General features: G+C 36.7%; 1 protein-coding gene across 9 annotated transcripts in view; it reads left to right on the top strand.

Moving 5' to 3' along the window:
* Nucleotides 1–21939, top strand: part of TSC22D1 (TSC22 domain family member 1) — an 89909-nt gene that overhangs the window by 14794 nt on the left and 53176 nt on the right. For 3 of the 9 annotated variants that reach the window (XR_012579039.1, XR_012579038.1, XR_012579040.1), the window contains exon 3: nt 21629–21879. The exons of 3 other annotated variants lie outside the window; for them this stretch is intronic. The gene's annotated coding sequence lies outside the window, so the exon portion shown is untranslated. Of the gene's footprint in view, nt 1–15055; nt 15163–21628; nt 21880–21939 lie in introns of all 9 variants that reach the window. 3 more of the 9 variants (XR_012579041.1, XR_012579042.1, XR_012579043.1) reach the window with 3 other exon arrangements.

Raw genomic sequence — 21939 nt, forward strand, 5'->3', positions numbered from 1 at the left:
ATTTTATAACTATCTAAAATGTTCTAATTGTTTTTATATTCCAAGAACAACAATAAAGAACAAAAAAGCACCCAAACCCTGGGATATCTTTTTATGAAATAATGAAGCTTACATAATATGTTAGCCAGAAGATAAGTCAGATCAATATAAGAGCCATGCAGTACCGAAATCCCGGACATCCATCCTGCTAGTTTGGCTTTAAAATCTTTTGATTTTGTGGATTTACAGGTACTCTTTAAAAATACATTCTTGAAGTTGCTGTCAGGTTGCTCTGGATTACATCTGTAGCCTTTGTGAATGCAGACAAATCTTCTCATGCTTTTGTTACTGTGATCACTGGAGTCATACATATTGTATTAATCAGATGATATTGCCATGTAGCCGTGCTCAACTTGGCATAGGCAGCTTGGCAGTGTGAGGTCTGTGCTCACAATAGGTCAAGTCTAAGTTTTGGTTGTCTGTAGCCGATGGGAATATGTATGATATGTAGAATTTCTGTAAATTATATGCCAGAAGTTGTTAAACAATGCATTTTCTACTACAAACTTCAATTTTCTTGGATACCATTCTTAAAAAATGTAATTATAATATGAGAAATCATATTAAATGAAACATTTTCTTTAGTATTTTATATACTAAATTATATACTCTAACCCAAGGTATGCATTAAAATTATGTATTAAAATGGTTTCTTCCATTGCAGAATTGTTCAAGCATATGGGTAACCCTTTATTTAATTTTTTTTTCTCATCTGTTCATGTTTTTCACCACTGATTTATGTTGTCTGCTTCTGATGAAGAGGCAAAATTTAGAAACAAAGCCATTTCAGAAATAATGAGATTGCTGGAAAGATTTGCACTTTGTTTCAGAAATAAGAGTTAAAAGTAGCTATCATTGGTAGTCTCATCTTCCTAATGTGACCACAAGAAAAATGTACCAAAAATAATTGCTGGGAAAAGTAGGCTTTTTTCTTCATGAAAGAAGATCCAGCCATGTCTGAATACTATTTAATTATAGTGTCTGTCAGTGAATGTGACTAGTTTCTGTGAGATTGTTCTTAAGTGGTGAACAAGGGTTGTTTTTAATCTCAAACTGGTAAGAAATGGTTTGAAATACTCTGTTTGAAGAGATGTACAATTTTTTTCTGGTGAAGCAAGCAATTTTTTCTTTTAAGTATTGATGTGGGGGATTTTATGAAGATGGCCCAGATAGGAAACATGAAAATTAGAACTTTTTGCTTTTGGCTGTTTTGAAACTTAAAACTGAATAGGAAATGTTTGAAACATGGTGATAAACACCTGAAATGTCAGTGTGGCTGCTGTTGACTTGGCAGAGTGATTTTCTTGAAGGATGATCAAGTTAATTCACCTAACTGAGCAACTGATGATAACACTAATAGAAAAGAGAGATGCTGAAGAGAGGGCTCAATCTGAGCCTGAGAAGGCTCAATATATAAGGCTCTTCACCTCACCCTATGAGGTGAAGAATTTGGAAATCCTGGATTGAGGTTTGCCTTTTGGACCACTTTGGTTTGGAGTTCCAAACTTTTACCTACTAGAAATTTTTGAGTCTAGAAATCTATTTCTGTCCTATTATACCTTCAGTACAATTTCTTGGGAGGGGGTAGAAGGGTTATTTTCTTAATGGTTCATGGTTGGAGGCCCATTGCCATCGGGAGAAGTGGCTAGTGGAGAAGCATTTGGTCAGCTGAAGTGGGTTTTGTGGAGTCTGGCTGGTATGACTGAGTGTTGTGGGGATGCCATATGTCCTTGAAAGTGACTGTTTTAATCAATACTTAACTGTTGAGGCCAAGACCATCCAGATTTATATGCAATAGAAGCAATTGTTTGATGTTAATTGTAGGTTTCCTAGGTTAGTATGTTTTATGTGTGTACAAATTGCATTTCAAGATTTTGTAGTGTGTTTTCTTTGCTTGGCATGAACTGTTTGTATTTTAGCTTCATTATATTGCTCTGCTTATATGCTGAAGGACAGGCTTCAGAATTTTGTTCTCCTTCTTTCCTAATAATGCTGGCAAGATGCAACACTTGCCAAGCTCAGTTATGCTACATGAACTAATGCATCCCATTTCTAAGTCTGGAATAATGTCTTAGAGTTCTTTTGCTTCAGGTTTGTGTCCTGTGCTTTTTCCATTTGTCCACTTTGGTTCAGCATCTGCTGTTTGCTTGAGGACTCCTGATGAATGGGAAACACTTGGGTTCAGGAAAGTGAGGCTTCTGTTGGTGAGTCTGAAGAGCAGAAGCAATAAAAGGGAGTAAGGAAAAGAATGGTATGAGTGATTTAACTAAAGTTGGTGTGCTGCTAATTCCTCATCAGATTGTGAGAAGACTTCCATTTGTATTTTCCCTTCTTTGTATTCTCAGAAAGTCATTCTTAGTGAACCAGAAGGCTTTTGTGTTGTCCTTGTAGGTTTGCTTGCTCCAAACATTTGGTGTCTATAGGAAGTGGAGCCAATGGTAGGGTCACTGGCTTCCCTTTTCTCTTACACTGCTGATATGTTCTCCAAGTACAATGGAGAATTGTACCCTGGTCATTTTTGCCTTTCTGAGGATTTTTCACTCTCACCCACTATTACTGTGGTGAATTAATATGTTGAAGAGTTCAAATCTCTTGCTAAATGTGCCAGAAGGGTCATTTGGTTTTGGTGTGGACAGGTGAAAAGCACAGAATGTCCATCTTATAAATGAAGATGGTACTTCAACTTGGTTCTTTGAAAACAAAAAGCTGCTGTTGCTGAGGCCTACAACATCTCAAAATTGAGTTGTGGTGTTGTATTTTTCTTAAATGACAAAAGATAATCTACAGGGATTAGAAGGAATTCAAAATGAAACAACCAAGTAATACCTAAACCAAGAAGTAAATCTCTAAAGCTGAATGATAAACGTACATCAGACTTCTGATTGAGACATTGACATGACATTGACTTCTGATTGAGACATTTAAGGAGCCTTAAAGCTATGACAGCATAGTCACTTTCTTGTGCTTTAAATTATAAATGAGGGCTAGCTTAGATCATGAGCTAGGCTGTATGTGCCCTCAAACAGTTTGGGAACAAGAGACCATGGGTGGAATTTCCTGGGCTAATATTAAGAAAGATTTTGTCTGTGGAGCCCATTGGCCCAAGATCCTGTGGAGACCTACAGGAAAAAAAGTTTAGAGGTTGTTGCACCTTTAAAGTAGGGGAAAGGGTAACAACTGCTCTATCCTGTCAAAGCAGAAATTAAGATACTGTGTAAGTAGAGGCAAGATATTTGTGGTGTCATTAAGAACAAAACCACTTATTCACAATTATTTTTTGGGAAGCTGTTCTTATGCTTGAAAAATGTAACGGTCAGCACAGCAATGGCTCAAAATAGCATTTTGGATGTTATAGCACTGGCATTAGAGCCTCGTTGGCAAACATCCAAGAGGCCTGTAAAAGAAGAAAATGCCTTAAATGTTAAAGTTTCAAAAGCTTCTGCTTAAATGTAATTTAAATTTTCATTTATATTTAAATTTAAATTTTCTAATATTTTCCAATTATGTACCTATTTAGTCAAATATTTGAGAGTGAGCTTAAAATCCTGTGAAAACACACTAGATGGCAAGAATTCTTATTTGCAGCACAAAATAATTGTGTTATAGGCATGCATGTAGGTAGGTAGCTGCAAAGAATTATTCAAACTTTTTGTGTACAGAATCAAGTGATCACTGTACCAGTGAGATGAAAAGAAATAATTTCAGTAGCTGTATTTTTCTCTTCTCCCTGCTTGTGTATTTTTCAAATTCTTAGTTGCATTGTCAGGTTACAATGTAGGCCTTTCTAGGTCAGTTCTTCTTTCTAAACATGCAAGTAGGTTTAGTGGTTACCTGATGCAACTGAGGTGTGTTTGTCCTTTTGCAGGACACTGCTGGTGCCAGAGGGAGAGGTGGCCTTTAGCAGCCTCCTTCTCTGCTTTTCCCTACTCTTGGTAGTTACATCCTGCCTCGGGGTAGGAAAGATGCCTCCTGTTGTAAAACCCCTCTTAGAGTGTCTGTGGATAACTCCTAGCTGTTGCTAATGAATGAGTAGGCAAATGGTGAGCATTTAATATTACCAGGTTCTCAATTTTACTGCTGCATAAAGCAGGACTTGGAATAAAGGGTGGTAAATGCTTCCTGTGCTTCCATGTGTAATTGTATTGGGTAAATGCTGTTACCAAAGTTGCTGTGAACTGTCTTCACAGTAAAAAAAAAAAAAAACAAAACAAAAACCAACCAACCAAAAAAAACTCTGAAAAAACCCAGAGAAATAAAGGAAAAATGGATGGTTTAGGTTGATTAATCTCTTTGTGGTCATGTTTGCAACCAGGAGACTAGGAGTTACTTTTTAAAATTAGTTACCAAGTCTCTGACATCTGGCATTAGTTTTAAAAATATGCCCTCATCACAGTGCTCCTTTTTCAAATGTTTAAAGTAATTATCATAGAGGAGGAATTTGACTTTATGCTGCTAATAAATGCTGGAGCACATTTTCCAGGACTCCAGAGTTGCTGGCATATCTGATTCTCTGCAGATCAGGAAGCACGTCAGAGATCACTAAACCCTAAAGGAGACAAGTAATCTACTTAGGCTTTTGGGGGTTTTTCTGACTTTATTTATAACTTCCAGTTTGAAATACATTGAAAATACCTTTCGTTTCATTGTGCTGTATTTTTGTTTTAATCCATCCAACAGCAGAGAAGGATATTTGTATCTTGTCCAGTGTGTGGAAACAAGTGTGGTTAGACAGGACCTGAATATGATCCCCCAAAGGGTACCATTGTGGGAAGGACTTGGGTCAAAACCTGGGTTAAGACAAGGCCCAGGTACTAGATCTGCCATTTCTCTCTGGCTAAGTATTAGTGTTGTGTTTGATCTACAGCACCTGTTCCAGACCCCCACTTCAGAGGCTGGAGGAGTCTGCAGACTTTTCAGGGGTTATACTTAGCGTTTGGAGAGGATGTTTGATTAGGTTTTAAAGTGGAGTGTGCTGTGCCTTATATAGAAATAATGCATAATGTTGCAAGGCAGCACTAAAAAGAGTAAGAAATGCAGGAAGCCTGTTGATCTTGTTTTCAATATAAAAAGTTTGGCAAAACTTAAGCTTTTTTTGTAAAAACTAATTGCAGTTATGAAAGTCAATAAATAACCCTATTTACTGTATAGAAATACAGAAATTGTGGCAACAAACTATTTGAAGTAACATTTTCTTTGCAGTATTTACTGTATAGAAAATGTTACTTCAGATATTGTTTGCTGCCACATGAGGTAGCATTGGAAAGAATTACTCTGAAAATACAAAATTCAAAACCCAGTGTAGTATACTCCAAGGCTTTGCATGGTATATAACTAATGTATGAGGCCAGTTAGCAAATGTGGTTTTGCTTAGTGTTAGTCTTGGCATGAATTTCTATTCTTCATCCATTTTTTCTGTCTATAACCTATTTTATGTAGTAAGTTGATCTATAGTATCTTTCCATGGCCTTAGAGAATCTTGAATATGAAATTATAATATGCTAAATTACTTGTGCCTAAAATAAGGATTAGCCAAGTGTTCTATTTATACTTCAACTATTATTCAGGAAATTTTTCTACCTCATGCTGGGTAGTCATTTACATCATAATATTGTAATATGCTGTTTGCTGGGAACACTGAGGTGATGGATTACTTTTTCAGTAGGCTTTGAATATCTTAAAGTTCTCTGAAAATAGGTGCAGAATTACGAAAGTGGAATAAAATACACATAAAGGAATAACAACTAAAATTGTTACTATGTTAGTCCTTGCCATGTGCCACATCTTGCTCATGTCTACTGGAAGAGGCACAGAAACATGAGCATTTTATATTCTTGGAAGAAAAACTGCTGAAGATTGAGGAAGGTGGTGCAATTACGTGTATAAGATACTTGTGTAGCTTTACTCTTAAGAAAATGTACCTGATCCTCTCTAATATCGCTTTGTTGATTTGCTCTGTAAAGCATCCTAGGAGAAAGGGGTCTGAGAAAGATGGGACTTCATTGACCTCTGATTTTTGGGCTTGTTCTGTATCATGAAAGGGACAGCAATTTGTATATATGGCTGAGCAGTAAATGGCCTCTGAAGATCAGGAGTAGAAGCTTGACTGCAGGGGAAGACTGTGCTCATGAAGGTGGTAAAGTACCCAACATACAGGATAAAGAAGGGGTGCTGATAATAAAGACTAAAAGAGTATGTTCTTTAGTAAGAAATCATCTTGTAGGGAATGTTTATAAACGCTGGTGGGTGAGAAGGGGCAGGTAGGAAGATAAAGCCAAGGCTATAAGTATATCCTCTTCCTCCAGATACTGCTCTCTAACAGTAGGTGCTATTTTAGCCCATTATTTTAAGCCACTGTACTGAGTATCTTTAGGTATATGTAATTAGACTGGCTAGCATATTTCAGAAACATTTTCCATATTGTCATTGACTAGAGCATTGTGCTCAATTTACAAGTGTTAATCTTGTCTTCTTGTCTTCCATATTTATGGTACTGTATGATGTTTAAGATGTGTCTGTAAGAAGTGTCTGTGTATGTGCTGCTTCCTGGATGCAAGCAGATATGCTTGTGATGAACAGCTCAACAGCATAAGAAACTGAACTCCTCTGAACTAGCCATGTGATTCTGTAGAACAGTGGCAATTGGGTTGGATAAGTTTATAAATCTAATTAGTCTAATAACTTGGTGCCAGAAATTTTAATAGGTGCCTTTTGCAAAACCTTCTATTATGCAATCAGTTTGGATTTCAGCGTGTTTGAAGTATGCAACATTGGTTAATAGGCTTTGGAGATGGATGGAATTTTATTTTTGCTGGATGAGGACTTCAAGCTAAGGTGCTCTTGATACTCTTCTTTTTATTTATTTAAAACCAAGAATTGTATTGACTCTGTTTTGCCTTTGAAAAGAATTGTCACTGCTATTTGTGCTTTGGAAACATTCATGCTTTTGTAATTAGGGGTTTGAGATTAATGGAAGAAAGTTATGAAAGGGATTGCTGGGTTTCCAGTATTGCCAAATTTGGATAGTTAGGTTTGGTAATTGATGTGGATTAAATAGATTTAAAAACTGTGTTCCAAGATGGTACTGAAGTTCTTCTAGCTAAAAAAAAGAAATGTAAGTAGAGTAAGGCTGAACGCAGAAGAAAAAATAAGCCAGAACAGCTCAGTGCATAATTTATGCTATGTAAATTGCTTTGAAATTAGTGACCCCTGATGTCATTGCCCTTAAAAAATGCAAAAGGAAATAGAAAAGCTTGCATGTTATGTACATCTTGACTGTAAAGCTTATTACTCTTTCTAGTATGTCTTACTTGAAAAAAAAGATGAACTGTTAAAATCCAGAAGCTTAAGGAGTTATCAGATGGAGTGGAATAGATGTAGAAATTCAGTGACTGTGTTTATCAATAAATGCCCTATTTGTTGAAAAGCAAGTACTTTTACATTATTTGAAATTCATATGGAATATGTGATCAGTTGTAAGCGCTGTGGGACCTGACTCAGGTATTTGTATAATGCCGATTTTCTGTTCTGGTTTGGATGATCCCTCATGTAATTTAAGGTTTTCACATGTTGAACAAATGAACCTTACATTGTATTTCAGCATCAAAACAAACTGTTAATTTTTTTTTTTTTTGTCTTGTAAAGGTTAATGTAATCAGTTCAGATAATTAGCTATGTAATGAAAAGCATACTTAGTAATTAATAAAATCCCATTAAATCACAGGTTTAATGCATGGAAGTCCAGCTGAAGGGAGATTGAACAAATACTTTCCTTAACTTTTTGATACTTAATAATTCTTGCAGTACTAGATAGATCTAGGAAAAGCATTCCTAAGATATTTGTATGTGAGTAGTTATTTCTGTGCTGTATCTAGGCAGAATGAATTTCAAAGCCTTTGACAAATGCCTATTATTTCTAGATATTTGGAGCCCATTTTTCCCTGGAGGAAGAGTGATGTATCTAGGGAAGAATTTTCTATTGGAATTTACTCATAGCTGCCTAAAAATTGAGTATTTGTATTACAACTGCTTGTCAATGTTTTGGGGTTTTTGTCAGAATGGCTCTCTAAGGAACATTAGCAAGACAGAGGGAAGTGTGAATTGCCATGGTTTTGACACAGACTTGGTTATATTAGTTCTTTGAACTTCATCTATCTCTTGTAACAATGAAACTCACAAATAGGAATCTAGATACATTCCTTGAAGATTTTAATTTCTCATAACTTTGACATTTGAGTAGTTTTGGAAGTTATTTATATATTTAATATAACTTCAGTTGAAAACATGTATGTACTTTAAGAGATTTTATTGAAGTGGCTGAGATTGTACATGTTGTGTTATATCTCTCCTAGTGTGTTTGCAGTATAGTGCGTTCTTTATCATTAATGTGGCCATTAGTTTACGAAAGCTAGAAGAGATGTCTTCGCTTAAAAAAAAGTCTTTGGTGTTTAAAACTTTATTTTATAATACTTAATAAAGAAGTGTAATATGGAATGCCCATGACAATTTCAGTCTTTGGTCCAGTTTAAATAAATCACTGTTTTTAATGGGTCCCAAGTAACTGTCGGTGTTTACTTGACAACTAGGGAAGAGCAGTTTTGTCTCTTTAATTCTTCTTATGGATTTAATATAACTCAACACTTAAATGCCACAATAACAAACTAACTCAACCAACCAAAAAAATCCCTCCTGCTTGTATTCAGGTTCCAGGTTATGTTACTTGCTTTCTTGCTGTTTTGGTTTATTTTGTAGTCTTGCCACGTACTCTTTTCAAACCCGTGTGAACCAAAGCATCCCAATGAAAGTCTCTTGAAGTCAATCAAAATAGTGTCCCTGAACATTACTTGCTGTCTTCGCACTTTTTGGAACTTGCTCTTTGAAGCTTCTCTGTCTGTTCACACTTTGTTTTTTCATGTCTTTTGGTGTTTCCTAGGTCTTGCAGATAGATAGAAAAAAATTCACACATTTCCTGTAGCTGTCTCTTTGCTCTTCGGTTTCAAAACAAGTAGTTATAAACAAAAAATGCAGTTAATGGACTGTATCAGTTGGAAAAGAGTTTAACAGCTTCACTAAATGTTTACACTCTTGAAATTAAGACTTTAAGATGGCAAGCTTTTTATTTGATATGCTAATTCTGCTGTAGAGAACTCTTCAGTAACAAATCAGTTATAGACAGTTCCTGACAGTGCAGGCATGGTATATGGCCTGGAAGAAATTGCTGACAAATAGAGAAAGGCTTCCCCTAAATTGGGAAATATCAAATTGTGACACATGGGTAAACAAAAAAGTTTACCAATTTGATAATCAGATGTCAAAATGAGATGTTAAATATAGTTACCTCGTGGGCTGTGGCACATTGTGCATCACTGAATGTTTGATAATTCCTGTAAAGAAAAGCCTGTTTTCCCAATAAGTAGAGCACAGGAAAGATGATGTGGTGAATGCTCTGTAGTATTTTCCCTCTTAAGCCCATGGTCGTGGCACTTTTATTATCCATATTTGGCTTATTCAAATACATTGTACAATTGTAAGTTTAACTTAAAAATAGCGAGTTTTAGGAAGTGATAAAATTTGTGTTTTATATAACACAAATCATAAAAATAAGTGTTTGCCATCAGTATATAACACTATGTGTTATGATGGTGAAAATACTTTTTAAATTAATTTAATTTACTGCACTGTAGTTTGAGAGAGAGAACATCTAACTTTAAATAAAGTTTACGTAAGGACCATGAAAAACCTTACTGTTCCTTCTGCAGTCTATAGCTAGTGCTTGCTTGTTTTACCTTTTGTTTGGTTATAGCCATATCATGTCCCCTTTTCTGGCTCCTACAGTCTTGGAATCTACACTGCTATTGACAAAGCTGCTATGAGCTCAAACTTTTGGAACGGAAGGATTTTGAATTTTGTTATGCGTATTTTTGGGGAGATACCTAAGGAATGACTGTCTTGGTGTTGTTCCCGTGTTTGAATTCCTTTTCACTGGTGTTTGTAAAAGGGAACAGAAACTTGAAGTAAAGAATTGCAAAGTTTGACAGAGTATAGCAAAGAATTTGCTGCTTTCTGTCAGCAGTTCCACTTTTTGTGGTGCACTGTTAACCCATTGCTTTGGCAGCAGCCTACAAGCTTCTGGACAGCTGACAACCTGCGCAGGTCCAATAGTCCTTCCAGAGGAAGCAGCAGCTGGATAGGCAGGACTGGCACACAAGGGGAGGAACATCCATTGTACTTGTTGTGTGCATCTCCAATTCTCAAGGGTTCACTATGCCGAGTACTTCAGACTTACTGTTTCTGGATATTCTAGAACTGGAAAGTTTCTGTTCATCACTTTCTCATTTTGTGTCTTCTGATCTGGTAGAGAATGTGGTATAAGCGCATGATGGGAGTGAAAATGACATGCTCAAACTGTCATTAGATCAGTAATTCAGAACTTGTTAGGTCTTCGTGTGGGTTTACTTTGGCCAGTGAGCAGACCAGAGTGAGTGTGTTGGAGCCAAGGAAATGGAATATGCTTTTGAACCATTGTTCAGGTTTATTCCAACTATTCTTCCTCCTCTTTGCTGAATTGCTGAATTGTTAAATGGCTTTGGTAGGTAACGTTAAGGAAAACAAAGGTGGAGGAATTGGCAACTGGATGTATCTCCCCTGTCGTGAGCCTGTTGATTACCTTTTCATGGTAACTTCTGTGAAACTTTTTCAAAAAGCTTGGTTATTGAAAATTAAAATAAACAGGAGAGGGAGATATCTGGAAGTCTGTCTTCCCTTAGCCAGGTCCTGCATTTTGGGGACCCATAATTTCATCATGACAGTGGTAGTTTTGCAAATGCTGAATGTGTTTTCCCATGGTGTGTTTTTAAGATACATTTGCGTTAGGGCTGACAAACTGCTAGTGTTGCAAATGTCATCCTTAATGTGTCTTGATGAAACGGAAAGCAAGTCTGAGGATCAGGTCAGCATGAGAAACAAAACAATTATTCTAACTTCCTAATTGAGTTAAATTACCTGACAAATCAGACTTTAAAATGTTTTCTGAGGTTGTAGGCTGTCTGAAAATTGTAAGAAGGCACTTTGTTAGGTACACAGGAACTGGGGAAGGCTCAGCAAAACTGATTACACGATTCTGTTTCCTTCCTGCTACAGTCTTAGATTGAGAATTCCCAAATTCTTTTCAATTAGCCTTTTAGGTGAGTGTTTTTTAATGTTGAACTCTTTCTGAGAGGGTATGGTGCTAGCTTTCATAAATGTTTCATAAGTGTGGTTTTGCTTCTTTGGAAATACTTTGAACTTTGGTTTGTGTTAGGTGAAACAAAAGTATTGTCACGTGTAGTTTTATTGTACTTTTGACTTAACTATTGCATTCCTTTGGTTTTTTTTACTGGTTTGTTTTTCTAATAAAACTGCTTGAGTTATAGTTAATTCTCAATTTCATGCTGTCTCTTGGATGATACTTTTTCTAGTACAGAATAGTCTCACCTAATATTTTTCTAAAATGCACTTGTACTAGTGGTCTCAAAAGAAGAATGCTCCTGAAACTGGGACAAGGATTCTTCACTCAAAGCCATTTGCAATTGGAGAAGACATTCAAAACATTTGTTCCTGATTTGGTTAGTGCAGGAAGAGATTTCTAAAATGTTGGGTACATAAAAACTGGGAACTTAATGTTCTTCTCTCCCAATATGAGCAATTAAAACAAGTGTGGGAAAGAACAATTATATCTATTGCAAAATATTCTTGACAGGGCCTAATTTCTTCAAGTACTTGATTGCCAGCTCTGGTAAGTGCTAATGTGTTCATTGATCATCCAAAAAATTTTGTGTAGAAATTCAGAATTAAAAATACATTAAAATGATGAGCTGTAAATTCAACTGATCAGGCTCTTTGAAATGTAACACATAGGTGTATACTGATTAGAAATTTTCAAGACTGAAAGCTTGAGAAATTTTCAAGACTGAAAGTCTTCCTGAGAATTCCTCTGCTTTGCTTGTTTAAACCTTGATACAGTCTGGTTTTTCAAGTGTCCACTGTAAATTCTTGGGCATCTATTAGAAAAATTTTGGTTGCAGGGTACCTGTGATGCTTTTAAAATTTTTTTGCACAGTGGTGCCAGATGTTTTTACCTTCATTCAGCCTAAAGTAGTAACATGGAAGTAATAACAAAAAATGTTTTGCCAGCTTTATGTGTTACTTAAAAGGATAGATTTTAATGTCAGCTCTCTTGTCAAGCATAGCAGTCACTTCTATGAATAAATATTCTTACCAGTAGATACTGTTGTGTGATATTAGAATGGTTCTTAAATATTTGGCAAATAAGATGGCAACTTGCATTGGAACAGTGTTTGAAGGCCAGATAAAAACCATACAGACTTGCATCAGATCATGAAAGAAACTGAATTGTACTTAAAAATAGCATGGCTGATGCAGTAGTCAGGCTAATGTTGAAGCCTAAGTATTTTACCCATAACACTGACTTTAGTCCTGCCAGTGGCTTCATAAATGAATAAAGTTAATGCTTCAGGAGCATTGAATTCAGTGGAGTTCAATCCAGTCAGTGGTTCTGCTACAGGGTTAATGTAGGATGTAGGAACCAGCCTTGAAAGATTTTATTTTCAAGTATGTTTGCCCCCTGGGTATTTTTGTTTAATATTTGAGAAAGAAAAAGATCCATGAGTACTGGAGTTTAAAAAAAAACTGTGTGCATGACTTTCAGGGATTTCTGTCAGAAGTCTCATTGGCTGTGGCACTGCAGTTACACTTTTTCTATTACCATGCTGCTCTTCACTTTGCCCCCAGTATTTCAGTTTTCTCATATCTCTTTCCCATGTTCCCTATTGTAGTTTCCCTTTTGTTTGGTGTATTTTGACTTGCTGACTGTCTGAAAAGAAACCCTGGCTGGCCTGCTGCTGTTCTTTCCACTTCTGGTGTACTACCTGGCCAGCTGGTGGTTGTCCATCAGAATAAGTAATGTTGGGGATGCCTCTTTTATGTTCCTCACCTTGTACTTCCAGAGGCAAAAATAGGACCATGCTCATCTACTTCATTGGTCCATTCTTCTGTTCTTTGAGGTGAGACACTGGATATAAAATTATCAGTGGCTTCAAAAGTGGTTTTGTAGCAAATGTGCAATAGAAATACTTGTTTTCTTTCGGTATTTAGGGTTTGTGTGCTTTTGAAGACCCAATAAGAATTGTGCAATAGGCAGTAATCTTGTTGAGTACGAGAGTTTTATGTTTGCAAACTACTTAAATGTAATAAGTAGAAAATTTGCAAGTCCATGGAGTTACAAACCCTATGTGTGAGCTAAATACATTTCTACTAACTTTGTCAATTTCTGGACAAAATTAATGGTTCTAATCAAACATGGGGGTGAGTTAGTTGTTACAGTAGCTATGAGCCCCCTTTTCCTGTAACTTGTATGTTTCTGTGTTTAATGCTAGCTCCAATTCTGGGAGATTGTTAAACTTGTTTGGATTTGGCTTCCTCATAGTAACTCCGGTTCCTCCCTTTGAATTGTGTACTTTGCCTGGGCCATGGGGAGATGGGTTACTGATGTCCTTGTCCATAGTATCATGTTTTTACATCAGACTAGCTTTGGTTTTGCTGCATATTCATGTAGTGGTGGTTTGAATCTGCCTTATGATAATTGGAGAACAGGGTAATCAGATGATATTGGCTTCTCTGATTGCAAGCTGCTGCACAGGCATAATTTTTTTTATGTTATTATTTAGGACGCTGCTCAGAATAACAGTTTGCTTAGATGTAAGTGATGAAGAGGAGGAAAGGAAGATGTGTTTATGCATACTGGGGAATGGAATGGGGAAAAAGATGGATTGGTAGTGTGTAAGAAGAATGTTAGTGCTCACATTTTATCTTGTAACTTTCCCTTTAAAATACTTAAGCTTTGTCAATAATGTCTTTTACCACTGCTACTAAATTGCAGTAAGATTCATAGAACCATAGAATGTTTTGTGTTGAAAGGACCTTAAAGATAATATAGTTCCAATGCCTGTCATATATTTGCATACGTTTTTTTTAGTCTGTACTCAGTATTGTCTTGCTGCAGTTAAAGGACTCTAGATATAGTAGAGTTCAAAAATCTGCGCTATCCAGTTAATGATTCATTTCCTTAAAGGCCAAGGTTATCATGGTGAAATTATTAGCTCTTTGAGAACAGTCTGCCACATGCTTCTAACAGGTGATCAAGTGATTCCACTGGAGTTGTGGAATTATACCCTTCCCCATGTGCTCCCCTGCCCCAGTGCTCTATGTCCCAGCTTTGGAGATGGGTAGCATCTTCCAAGTAACTTTCTAAATGCAGACTGTCTTTTATTGCACATTATTGTAATGAACTGCAGTAAGTATGAAAGCAAATCATTACCTGATTGTGGTTGTGAGCAACTTGGTATTAGGCAGAAGCATTTTATTAAATGTAACAACTCTTTTGAGGAAACACTGACCTTTACTTATGTTTGATACAGCAATCAGAGATCAGACAACTAATTTTATGCTAAAAGAGTCATGTCAAGAATACTTCCATTGTATCTTATTGTCAGACTTGCTTCAAAATAAACTCTGTGTGTTGTAGATATTCATCATATACAGAAATGTTAGGTAATGATTCAAAAGGTAGTGTTGTTTTCAAGAGGGTTCCTAAGTTTTCCTACCGTAATGATTCTGTGATACCGTCTTGCATGTTTGCCTGAGTGCGTGGGAAGCTCTTTTCTATCTGCCCTGGATTGTGGTTATTTTTATCAATGAAATCTCAACTCAAATGCAGGAAAGAGGGTCCTGTGAGATTCAGTGTGTGGTTAAACACTCTCCAGCCCAGATCAGTCAGTGGGGTAAGTTGCTATTTTGGTATGGTTATGTGATGTCTGACTTTTTCCCTGTTCTAAATAATTTTTGTTAAGACCGTATGCCTAGCCTAGAAATCAGTGGTTTTGTATGTATTCTTTTATGTATGACTTGATACTGTTTTTTTTTCCTTGTATACAAGCTAAACCAAGTGCTAATATTTCAACAGATACAGAATGACAGTCAAACACTACACACTGGTATGCCTGTGAAGAGGCACTGCCAAAGTTAATTGTGTCTAGTGCAAAAGCTTGGAGTTCTGGCTGATCAAAGCAGGTAGGTGTGAAGGTGCTTGCATGGAGAGAGGATAAGGGGAGACTCAATGCAAATAGTTTTACATAAGCAGAACAAAATTATACATTTCAAATGGCCTTTACCTCAGCTGACTGAAACATTTTTAAAACTTGCAATGGTCTTATTCCAAACGGTTTGGAAAAAATGACGTGATTTTAATTTAATACTGAAATGTGGGTGAATTGAGGCACTAGTCCAATAAGGAAAGTTAAGTCAGCAAATCTTCAGAAAACATTTAATTAGCTAATTAAAGACAGCATATTTTGTATGGTGGTAGCAGTACAGGACAATTTAGAATGCTTTTTTCATATACTGTTAACACATACTAGGTAAAAATATAAAAATGTAATTCTGATCTAAAGCATCACTGGCTTCATATGAGACTTTTTAAACTTGTATCTTGAACCTGAGAGTCAGACTTTATTACAGAGGTGTATCATGGTGTGCTTGCACATCATTTGCAAGTCATGACTAAATCAGTTCGTCTTCGCTGTCAACTGCTCATGTTAGACAATAATAATCCTCTGTTGCATCACAGACCTATTAATGCTGAAGAACTAAGACAGCTTATTATAGCATTTGACATCACTTTGTGCCTCAGCTGTAACAGTTACTAGAAAATTCAGTTTTGGCTGTAGACTTCTTACTGCTTCTGAAAATGAAGAAGGGATCAAGCCCGTTGCTCTGAGTGCGTTCTAAATTTATTAACTTTAGGAGTAAGAAAACTCTTTGTGGAAATCAGGACTTGATATGGGAAGTAACTTAAGTGCTCAAATATGAAATACAACTTTTGAGTGCTTTCCAAAATAAAACTTTGTGAAATTTATGACTTTAAAAACCCAGGTAATTTGTTTAGCTTTTATTTATCAGTGTGCCCATATTGCCTTTTACTAGCATTAGTCTATTAAATACTTATATTGGAGTAAATATTGCATGAAAGGGGAATTTCTCTGCTGTGTTTGAATTCTCCAGAGGGAAGTCATGAAGTGTCAAAATTTACAGAGAAAAGCCTTGAGCTGTTCTCATCTGGAAATTCAGATAGGACCTCACCCTACCTCCAAAAAACCCACCAAAAAAACCAGAAAGCCCACCCAAAGCCCCATAAAATCAAGCATCCAGTGTGATGTGGCTGTTGGAACAGCACTGAAATCACTTCTCCTAACTGTGTGGTATTTCAGCTTCCAGGTTTTACAGATAGCCAGTCTGGAAGTCTCTGACCAGAGAAGTGTAGGAATTATGTGAAGATTGAAAACTTAGTAAGAGAAACGGTGCTTTAAAAATTGTGTAAGAAATTTCTGTTACCTAATTGTATGTAAATAGAGTCAAATTATTTTGAGCAAGCCATGTATCAAGAGCTACAAAGGAAAATACAAAAACCACTGTTAACATTAAGAAACTACAGGCTTTATTTAATTTTTTCAAGGAAGTTCAAGGTATAAAGAAATGCTGTGACCTTTATTTCTCTAGTTAGCTTTCTAAAGCAGAAAAAAGCAAACAAATTGCAAAAAAATCACAATCATATGATGTCTTAAAAAAAACCTTTTTTTAAATATTGGCTCATGCACTCTGCCCAGAAGCATAGAATTTCCCTAAGACTGAAAGAAGGTCTGTTTTTATGACAGAAATGTATGTTAGTGCCAATAAAGTCTGTTAATCTGATTAAAATGTGGTTTAGTTAGGCCAAAAAAGGTTTGCTTTCAACTGTACTTGGCATAAAACCTGACAAGAAATAAAAAGCATGTTAATGAGGACATTTAAAAATATTCTTGCAATATAAACAGTTTTAAAAAGAAAAATAATTATAATATTGTTTAGCAAATACCCATTTCTTTAATTGTATAAAATTGATGCTTCTATTAATGGAATTGTTTTTAAAAGGTAGTATTTTCTATAATCAACCAATCATTCATTTTCATACCTCTGGTGTTTTCCTGTTGTTGTATATGTGCCAAGAAATATTGGCTGTGTTTCTCAAATGTGTGGTGTTGTGATAGCTATATATAATTTTGGAATTCTGTGTCATGCTGAGTTCAGAAACACCAGGGCTTTTTGCCACTCCTCAACTAGGAGTTTATGGAGGGTCTCTCAGGGGTTGGTACCCCTGCCAGTCTTAACTAGATATTGTCTATGCCTTGTCTGATAATCTAGACAATGCTGTGACCCTCTGGGTCTTTAAAGAAATTGAGCACAAAACATTTCTGGAGAGAGGCCAAATGCTTTTAAAACACCTCCTGGAATTTAGAAAGTCAAGATTGTTGCCATTCTGTTCATTGGCATATTTATCTTTTAATGACAGGGTGCATGATAATCTTAAAAATAACACTTTGGCCAAGGTTTTTGCTGCCTTTTCTATCCATCTTGGGACGAAATAACATTATATAATGTAGCTATTATAATGTTCAAGGACTTCTGCCCTTCTCTCCAATCAAGTCTCCTCCTCCTGTCTCCCCGTGCCCCCCCAAAACGCTCTAAACCAGAAATTTTGGAAAGCTACTATTTTTTTGGTAGTTTCAGTAGCTTGGAATTTAAACAGCTTATATCACTCATTTTGATACTTAATACATGAACCGTGTTGGTGCTAGTTTCTGGGAAAATTATGTTTTACTAAAATTTGTTGTTCTCGTAATGTTTATTTTGAATAACAGTTCAGGTGGATGCTGGTGTGTAGATCCCATGGTGGGTTTGCAGCCTGCACATATGTCTAGAGGTGTAATTAATGGCAGCAGGAGACAGCAACTACAAGAGCTGCAAATGCTCTGCAGGGGTAGTTGCACCTTACATCTCAAATGATTGCCTATTGCTTTAAAATTTCAGTTTGAGGGTTGAGAAGTATTAGACCTGACTGCAAATAACTTGAATTGGGTATGGCAATTTGTCTGTTTTCTATGTTCTTTCACTTGGATGCTGCAGTTGTTGGAGCTACAGTATTAGAAGTATGCAAAGTATTGTTGCTTATATTCTGTACCATTAACCAAATATGGAGATTCAATTTTTTGCTTATTTTGCAGATGGTATCCTGTACAATTTACACATAATTGTTTAAACTTTCAATTTCTTGGTTATTGAGCTTCTGCTCACTGATGCAGAAAAATGGAGACCACTCCCCAGGGACTTGTGAATTGGCTGTGGAATGTGCCTTATAGAGAAGGAAGAAAGCAGTAAAGGGAATTTTACTCTAGGCATATCTATCAACAGTCAGGGCACTATGGAAACACATTGCAGAGATTGCCCAAAGAAGAAGAGGGTACTGATTATAGGATTCATGACCATCTTCCATATGCTCACAAACAGAAGTGCTGGTGCTTTCCTGACTTCATCTCAATCTGTAGATCACCAGTGTGTTTTTCTTGTGTCATCACAGCCATAATTTCTTTCTGCTTCAGCCCAAAGGATCCCATCAGATCCTGCCCTGTCAACAAGCTGCAGTGCAGGGACTGAGAAAAGCTGTTGGATATTCAACTGCTTAAGCTGACTTAACATCCCATCTAGGTAGTACAAATCACTTCTGGTGGTTGATATGAGGCAACAAAAGAACTTTGCTCAAAATTCCTGTAAGAGGGATTCAGGTACTTTGGATGGTCTTTTCTAGACTTCCTTTTCAATTTTCATAAGGGAAATGGAATATTCATTAACATTTCTCATCTCAAAATACAGAAATATTTAGTTGTTTCAGCCTGAAATATATATCTCTGTGTAGGAATCAATCAGGCTAGGGTTTTTGATAGCTAGAACACAAAAATTACCAAGCTCATTTATTCTATGCAGTTCAAGACAAGTCTGCTCAAGGGAAGAATTCTCTATGAAAGGATAAAAATAAGAGTTCTTCCTTTGTTGTAAAAAGAGCAATACCGTGATCTTCATGAAAGAAAAAGAATTTAACATCAAGTCATTCCTAGCAGTTTATTTCAGATTGATCTTCCAGAAGCTGTTCAGCTGTTTCTGTGAGAACACCAATGGACAAAATCCTCAGAATGCTTTTTATTTTCCCCTTAAATTTCACTTTGGATCTTTGTGTCTTCTGCTGAAGAAGAGACACGAATCAAATAAGACCAAGTGCTCCTGTCTCCTACGCCCCTGAAGCTGCAATAGGTGATGTCAGACTGTTTAGTGTATTGAAGGTGATCTGGAGTTTTTTCCATTAAATAGGGTCTTTTGTGTTAAGGGCTATTTCTTACAGAGGGCCTAGACAGATTCCTGTCTGAAAGGACCCTGCAATAAGCTGGGTCATGCTGCTTTGTCTGGGCTGATCTGCTCTGATACCTTCTGTTGTTTTGAATATCTTGATACCTTCTGTTGCTGGAAAAGAATATTGACTTAGAAAGTCAGTAGTGCTTGTAAGCTTCAATGCATCACCTGAAATGAAGCTTGTAGTGCTGTGTATGGCATTGTAGTTTTGAATGATAACTAATATTAGAGCAACTTGCAATGCCTTGAATCTCATGAACTTATCAAATTATCTGGTTAAAAAGAACCTTCTCTTCACAAGGGAGTCTTTAAGAAGAAATAATACTTTCAACTGCTACTGTCCTTTTATAATATTGTTCTTAGCCAGCAGATACAGAGTGATAAACGCTTGGGTTGAACACATTCTGTTTATTGTTATTTTATCTTCTTTCATTTTCTTCTGACTTCTTTACTGGAAGAGGAGAGTACAAACATCAGCCTGGAGACATCTCTTAGCCAAGTGCACTTCTATTTGTGTTCATCACTTACTCTTTCTGAACAGGAAGAAACAAGAACATGTATGTGGGATGAAAAGACTGAGCCTCACTCTCTAATCTTTGAAAGTTGGTCTGAAATAATAAGACAATGTTTTGTCCAGTTGAAAGGCATAGAAACATATCTAGATCTTGAATTGATGAAAAGTAATGAAATTACAATTTAAAACCCCCCTCTTTTTGTGAGCCACTCTTTCTATTTAGACTGCAAACTCTTACCTTAGCTTGAGATACCGTAACCATATTCAGCAACAAAGAAGCAGAGTATCCTTCTGCATGCCCAAGCGGTTTCTCTAGAAAGAACTTGCTGATTTTTCTGTTTTAATTACTTTAGAGTATCAGAGTTTGTCCTTGATGGCTTTATCTGTCACGAGTTTAAAAAACAAAAATGTTTTCTGTATGCTACTCTAACTGCAAACTTGCTGTGGTTTTAATGACAAAACCTTCCCCCACCACCCCAATTTTCTTGTGTTATTTTGAGCACAATGAACAAAAGAAAGCTTTTTTGAGCAGCAGAAAGCTTGTAATTGAAGAACATGTGAGGTATCTAACCATCTGAAGCTATTTTGTTTAGGTGTGTGCTCTAGAGGAGAGGATGAAGAAATACCACCAATTGTCCCAAAATGAATTAAGCGAAATTCTTCAAACATAATGAGTAATGTACCTCCTTGGTTTACTGTTGGATCATGCTTTACCTGATGTCTTGAGCAAAGAAGAGCCTGCCTGGTAAAGTGATGGTGCCTTGTGTGCCTCAGCACAATGACTGCCCCACATGCAAATGCCTGGCACTGCTGTTGTGCAGAAGGTGCTGCAGTGGATAAAAACCAGTAAATGCATATGTGAGCAGCTATCCCTGTAGCTATTGGCAGTCCAGTGACTTCTGGTTCTGTTGTGTTGTATGTGGACTCCATGCTACTTATAAAATTTCACAGGAGTCTTAACCAGCTTTCAGGATTTGTGAAGAAGAAAGTTTCAGCTCTCTTACACATTACTTTTGTTTGTTGTTTGTAATTTACAACTCCTAGGGCATTTGGGTTTTCAGGAATAAAAAGAGGAGTATTTTAGAAATCCAGAAATATGATGCAGGAATTTGAGTAGGTTCTTATCTTCCACAGCAATCATAATCTGCCTAGGCTAGATCAAAGGTTGTCACAACAGCATTAAGCTACTATTAGTGTTCAATCAGTCTGATTTTGGCAAATAAAGTAGAAGACCTGAGATTGGACTAAGGCTTTTACAGAGGAGTTGGGAGAGGTGTTAGGAAGTCATTGGTGAGGGAAACATTCAGGTAAGTATGACCATTTCTTCTTAAAAGAGATTATGGGGAGATGTTCACTGCATTGCAATAGATGCCATTTTTAATTCACTTGAGAAAAAGTGAACAGAGGAGAGATTTGAATTATTTTTCCAAGAAATGAGCACTTAAATTTCCCCCTCCCCCCCACCTACATCTACTTGTAACAAACTGAGAGAACTTTCTGGACAAAACATCTTATGATTGATCTCATCTGTTGCTAGATGTCTTAATAGTCTTGAAAGTTCACAGTTCAACACTTTGGGGTTGGTTTATTTTGGCATCAGAGCATGAAAAAACTGCATGTACTAGTACTCATCTCTTGTCATCCTCCCCTATTGCAGTGACTATGTGTATGTCTCTGTGTGGCAGAAAATGAGGGAATACAGATCATTATTCAAGAAGTTACCAACTAGCACTTTTCCTTCCCCTCCAGTCTTTCTGCCTCCCTACCCTGGAAGTATGGAGTCCCTGCCTCAGCCTACGGCTTCATTCTTTTTCCAGCTGCCCACAAAAGTAAAGAACCAGTGTGAGAGTTTGAAGAAAGAATCCGCTCAGAGTCTCAAGCAAAAGCTCCAGGTTGCAGACTCAGAAAGAAACTTCCTTTGGGGAAGGATCTGCTTCCAGGATTTGCTCGTCTCTTTTTCCTTGGGCAAACAGTTCTTGAAGCAAACGACAGGGTTGCAGGTAGGTAGGGCCCCTTTGAACTGCCATCCGCTGAGGTGTGAAGGATGACTTTATGCTGTT

The sequence above is a fragment of the Zonotrichia albicollis genome, chromosome 2, assembly GCF_047830755.1.
Source record: "Zonotrichia albicollis isolate bZonAlb1 chromosome 2, bZonAlb1.hap1, whole genome shotgun sequence".
NCBI classification, from domain to species: domain Eukaryota; kingdom Metazoa; phylum Chordata; class Aves; order Passeriformes; family Passerellidae; genus Zonotrichia; species Zonotrichia albicollis.